Source organism: Danaus plexippus, chromosome 25 (assembly GCF_018135715.1).
Source record: "Danaus plexippus chromosome 25, MEX_DaPlex, whole genome shotgun sequence".
Taxonomy (NCBI): Eukaryota; Metazoa; Arthropoda; class Insecta; order Lepidoptera; family Nymphalidae; genus Danaus; species Danaus plexippus.
Window position 1 is genome coordinate 1,632,779 of NC_083553.1, and position 6,589 is coordinate 1,639,367.

General features: G+C 31.4%; 1 long non-coding RNA gene across 1 annotated transcript; it reads left to right on the forward strand.

Annotated features, from left to right (window-relative positions):
- The first annotated feature begins 332 nt into the window (after positions 1 to 332).
- Positions 333 to 2,253, forward strand: LOC133319570 (uncharacterized). The gene is made up of 3 exons (XR_009753131.1): positions 333 to 430; positions 1,004 to 1,096; positions 1,769 to 2,253. It is a non-coding gene; the product is annotated as an uncharacterized LOC133319570 (long non-coding RNA).
- The last annotated feature ends 4,336 nt before the right edge of the window (positions 2,254 to 6,589 follow it).

Consider the following 6,589-nt stretch of genomic DNA (forward strand, 5'->3'; position numbering starts at 1 on the left):
AAGGAACGTATGGAAAACAAAAGTGATTATAATTTCGGGATTCCGATTTAACCTAAATTTTTATTATATTCATTTTAAAAGATGAACACGCGTGACTCTATCATCGTATAGGACGCTATAGTCTTAAACTTGTACATATCAGTAATAAACAATAAGTATTTAGTGTAATTTTTACCATTATACCTTAATTATTTTGCACAAAATGTATATTTTTTAATTATATTTCAAGAAAGATATTTGACATAGATTAAAAAATATTTATTGTGTCAATGTCAATCCCTTTTTACGTTTGACACAATAATCAAACTTTATATATAATCGTGACCACGTAACTATTTAACGCAACATCGTGTGTATCTAAATGCCAGTGTGTGAAATTGCATTAACGAGATACTTCAGTACGAGCTGTGGTCCTGATATAGATTTTATGGTACCTAAAGTTAACATATAGCGAGCAAGTCTTTGTTTTTGAACCCATTAGTAAATCGAGTTTGCACCCACCTGTTTTTAAGTGACTCAGATCGTGTTTCGGAATATTCTGGAAATGCAGCTTTAGCCTACATGTTATAAAGTTCATAAAAGTTAAAAAATATTTTTTTTTACAATTTATATAATAAAGTTTTCAATTGTTTAAAGATTTTTCATTAGAATATGATATAAAAAAGTTGTCAGGCGTCATTAACACGAGAGCTAAAATCGTTGCGTCGCAACTCGGGGATGGCTTTTTTTCAGCGCTTTCAATGTGATTGTTTATACAAAGCTTAATAATCATCCTGGTCTTTATTTATGCTTTCCTTAGATGTGAAAAGGTTTTCTGCTAAACTACTAGTAGTAGTAAAACTTTTAATTCTAAAAATAAATAAATAAAACAAAGGTTTTCTGGGTACATCCTCTAAATCAACAGCTGTATAGAAGTATAGTTTATGACTATACGAAGAGTTAATACATATCCGGCTGAATTTTTTAATTAATTTCGAATGTCTGAGGAGACGAAACCTTTCAGCATTCCATGGATTCACCGTGCAGGTGCCGGGTCCATCGCGTTGCAGCGAGAGGAGCTCCTACAGTGCCTGGGACTTGCGACCCAGGTGTAGATGTAAGGGACCCCTATACAACGCGCAATAAACGCTCACCTCCACCGTCCAAACTCCTCTCTCTACCTAACCAAATTTGAAACTCGCACTATATTCACGATATTTTACGTAGGTTTGGAAATAGTTAGCTTTTAAAATACCAACTGAGTACTTCATGTCACCAACATGCATTCGGTTATGAAAATTGTACAATGACTGGTTGTTAAATAATAAGAACTTTTTAAAATCTAGTCGATTTAACGCCCAGCGTCGAAAATACAACTCAGGCTGATTATAAACGTCGCGTTTTAAAAACGCCGACGTGTGAATTTGATTTGAGAAAACGTTTGTAATATCCCTTAAAGTTAAAGGCGATATTATATGCAAAATCTAAAAAATGACATCTAGAAAGATTAATCATATATAATTAATCTTGTATTTAGAATGTCTCTTGGGACAAATTTATTCGTAGCAATCTAATCAATTGATTTTCTTGAGAACGATTTATGCGGAAATGACAAATATAAATTAAGAACCAGCGCAGTAAGTAATAATTTCATGAAATAAACTTATTAAAAAAAACAAATAAAAGATTTTATTAAGAACGAAAAGTTACTTTGAATGGCTTTAACGTTATAAACAAAATTTGTGAAGGATATTATTTATATTTTTTTTTTATGTGAAAAGTTTCAAAGTTTCAAACGAGCTGACGGCATACTTGGTGGGCAGTAGTGACCGTCGCCCATGGACCGTCGCCCATGGACCGTCGCCCATGGACATGGAAAAAAAATCTATTAATAATTTAATACGATTACATACTAAATTCGTATATTTTTATCAAATGATTTTGGTTTAATGTAATATTTTTATATATTTATAACCAGTTAGGTTATGTGTTATACGAAATTGAAATTTCAAATGTCTATATAATGGTGGCTTTTCTGTTGGTATAATGTCATTTAAATAATTCTTATAACTTTTTTTCTTTTCAGCTGAAATAAGATATTGAGAATTATATTTACTATACTAGAATGGGAGGTAGAGCATAAATTATAGTAAAAGTAACTGAGTAAGCTTTACTCCGAGCTGATGTTCTAGACATATACGACCTTTTACGATGCATATACCATTCTTATGGTTCAATTGGACATAACCTATAGCCTTGTCACCGTAACTCTCACGTGACACTCTAAAAATTAATTGATTATTAATTGTATTTAATAGATTAGATGATTTGATATTTTAATTCACAATAATTTTTTACAAACTTACCATAGCATCAAGCTTTAGTTCTTCGAGCTTCCGCTGAATTGAACGGAATATCATTTTTTTTTATCATAAATATATCCACATCAAGTATATTATCGGATCCGCTTTTATAAATCCTTTACCACACATGACTAAATTGAATTACTTAACATTATTAATGTTTTTACACTTAATTTCGGATATTTTAACAAGAAGCTGTTGACACTGTACTATCTTCAAATTCTTTTGACATTGTGACGTCATAAGCATGGCGACCAATCTTTGCGCTTTTTTAGTTTATTAGGGCTATTTAAAAAAAAAATTGTAATAATTATTTGAAAAAAAAATTTCAGATTTTCGCATTAATTTAAGATATAATTAATTTTAAAGGCTTGAAATTAAAAAAAAATCGATAATTATTTTTTTCAAAAACCCAATTATGAGCAACGGTCCTTAAAAACTACAAGAATTAACAATATTATCGACTGAAACCAAAAGCCGAAGGTGTACGGAGATTCAGCATAAGACTTTCAAACAATCAAAATATAAATTAGAAAATATTGAATGAAAATTTTGAAAATATGAAGCATTTTGTACGCTTATTTAAATATTAGCTCAACATTCCTTAAATGTTGGAGACCATTGCCATAATTTTAAACTAAAGTCACAATTTTTGTGATTAATTAGATTGTTTATTGTTATTCAAAAGCACATTATAAGAAGCGACGTCTCCCGAACGATTATTTAAAAGGTACTTTAAAAGTGAAAATAATGTAATATCGTATTTCAATATTTAATTTATACGAAGCATTTGATTCTTCCCACTCCCAAATAAATATTTAAGCATTCAAAACGCTGAAGACTGGCATGAATGATAACACATTATAATAATCTTAGTATTTTTATTATATCCTTATAAAATACTTGTATAATTAGTATTATAAAACTTAGGTTAAGAAGTTTTTTTTATATCTCAAAGGAAGTAAACTAGCAGACGGCCTACTTGATGGAAGGTAGTCACCATCGCCTATGGACATCTGGTTGCCGACCTTGATTGTGGGGAAGAGAGAGGAAAAGAAGGAAGAGGGAAAGGGCAATCGGATCTCTCCCTCATCCGACAAAACGCAGCCATTAAAGACTACTTCACGTCGATCTTTTGTGTGAAGGTGGTACTTCCTCAGTAGAGTCAGCCCATGTTCGAGCTGCAGTATCTTGACCATAGCTAGTCTCTACCACCTTTAACGTTGTACAGCAATTTCATTAAAATAATATCTGTGCGACGCTTGGTATACATTCGTGTGTAGGATTCTTTGAACACTATCGCTATACGAAATTTAATGTACTGACATTGATTAGCAAAATCATAACAGCCCTGCACCAGTGCTCACAGTTTGTTTAACTTCTAGATAGATTACAACAAAGTTTTCTAAGTTGTCTTTGTTAGTTATTTTGTGCTCACATAAAAATTAATTGCTGTACCTTCATTTAATATGTATCTTTAATTAGAGTTTCAGGAAAAAACGCTTTTTAACACTGCCTGTTCAATGTCTTTTTCGTCATATACGATTTTTTATTAATATATCTAAAAACGTGGACAAAGCCGCGGGTATCAGCTAGTTACTTGATGAGAACTGCAGAATAATGACATATTAGATAATGGTCTAACCCAATCTTAATAGGAATTATTACAAAATATATATATATTTTTTATGTATTACAGTCAGTCAGCCAAATAACTATACGAAGAGTTATTAAAATCTAATATTTTTTTCAAAATAAATAAGCGTTCTCTTATTAAAGTTCCAGAAAAAATATAGGAATTCTTTCAAAAATACTCATAGCTGCTACAATGAAGTTAGCGGTTATATATCTATATTTAGTGCAGAGTTTACACGTGGATTCTGAGCAAGAATTTTCAGCGACGATAATAATTTTGGTGGAAACTGTTGGCGATATAATTCATAGTGAGAGTAGGGGTCTTAGAAATTTTAAATCAGCCCAGCCAACCTCAGAACAAAAGGAAAACAGTTATATATAGCGTTATTTTAAAGTACCTTTTAACTATTGTTTTGGATTCGCTTGTCAACGGGATTATTAGCGGTCACTTATATACGCAAATGAGTCATAAAATTTTCACGGCATTCCTCAAACTCCAGCCATCCTTGGCTGACCTCCAGCACCCACTCATGATGTCATTCGGACAAAACCTTATTCGAGTAGGGCTACAGTCTAAATATATTATTAGATCACAGAAGCTCCAAATACGTTTATTTCTTTCGATGCTAGAATTTAAAATGCAAACCAATGTTTATGAAAATTAGAGTAGAAAATGTGGAGTGAAAAATCGCCACAATCACGACTCCGTCACATCGGTTCCAGACGCTTTTCAATTAAGCTTTTTTCAATTACGAAGGTTTCGGTTCGAATCTTTCGGTGTTCATGATTTTTTTATTTTTTATTTAAATTTTAACTCGAGCTCATCATTGCTTCAAACTTCAAAATATTCTTGTATATACGTATTTGCAAACTTTATTATAGGTACGTAATAAATTATTTTTTCTTTGAAATTTCTCAGACGATACATGCTGCGAGACGTAGTTACTCAAAACTAAACTTCGGTGTCAGCCCTAGCTCAATGTCACCTTGACTTAGTTAGTATATGCATTATGATAGCATACTGATAATCACCGCTGATTCCATCATAAGGCTTTAGATCTTTTGTTATTGGAAAATCCATGCTTAAGACCCCATTATTTATTACAGACGACAATGTACCAAACAAGTTGTCACCTACTATGAGATAATATTTATACATTGTTGTAATAAAAAATGTCTTAACTGACATCCAAACAACACATATTCAATTCCACTGTACATTTTTAATTGCTTTTGTTATTATTTTTTTATATATATTGGTCATAACTCATAGCATACGTAGGAGCCACGAGATGTTTAAAAAATGCTTTTACAAACTACACTATACAACGACTTCAGAATTTTGATTACAATAGGTACCTATTATTGGGTATTACAAGCTGATATGATCCCATTAAGATACAATTTTACTTCAGTACACATCTTTAAATCACTTTTTATAATGAGAATCATGAATATTCAAAGTTGAAGATACTTTGCCAGTATGGGAAATAAGTAATCATCTTAATAACTCAAAAAGTAAAACACAACAATAGATCGACATATGCATAAGCAAACCTTAAAACAAATAGGAAAAAACAACAAATATGTCATTTTTTATTTTTCCTAAGTCGTTGCCATTGAAAAAATATATAATATAAGATTAAATTACAATAATTTGAGTATAAGTTTCAGTAAAATAACGACGCCTGACGAAAAATGTATAATAACAATTTTATAAGCATGTCAGTAAATTTATGGCTGTATATCGTGAACACTGTAATAAATTTTCTAGAATTCATCTTACTTGTTTTTTGACGTGTTCATGTCTTTCTGATCTTTACCGTATCTGCTACTGTGAGTCACGGCGACTGCCTGAGGTGTCCTCGCTTGCTCTTCGGGAATTCTAAACGCGAGCTTTTTTGTGAATACCTATTGTGAATTTCTTTATAACCTGGACTGACCCAGTTCCGCTAAATACGTTTAGAAACATATTCTGATGAATCTATTGGGTCAGTATCTAAATACCCTGAATTCTTTGAACTTTGAGATGACCACAGAAGACTTCCTCTTTTCACGAAACAATACGAATTTAACTTCGGACCAGAAATCATAATTTTCGTTTACTTCTCATTCATTTGGTATTTTCCGTAATAATAATTGTCTCGGAACTTGAGACAGTTTCTCAGGTGCTAATAATACGTGAAGCACTTAATTATCTTTAAAGATTTCCTAGTTTCCGAAAAAGTATTCTCAAGAGAGAAGTGGAGACGCTTTGAAAATGATCTTTAAATATTTGTAATGTGGAAATAAATAAATTATGGTATGTTGTTCATTATTAAGGATATAGTATATTTGATATCCCATTGTCGATCTTAAATCTAGTAATTCGTATAATTTCTATTAAGCTTATTCGAATTGGGCTGTTAGCAAGTGACTTAAATAGTTTGTAATGTCCATAAACTAAAATATAAGTCGTCGATCATAAAATATTATCCTACGTATCTTGTTCAAGTGTATACATTTTTGATGCTTGGTTCGATCAGAAACGACGAAGAACGGAAAACGTGACACCATACATCATCTACATAAATAATTATCATAAGAATTAAGACTATCACAAGTGTATTTCC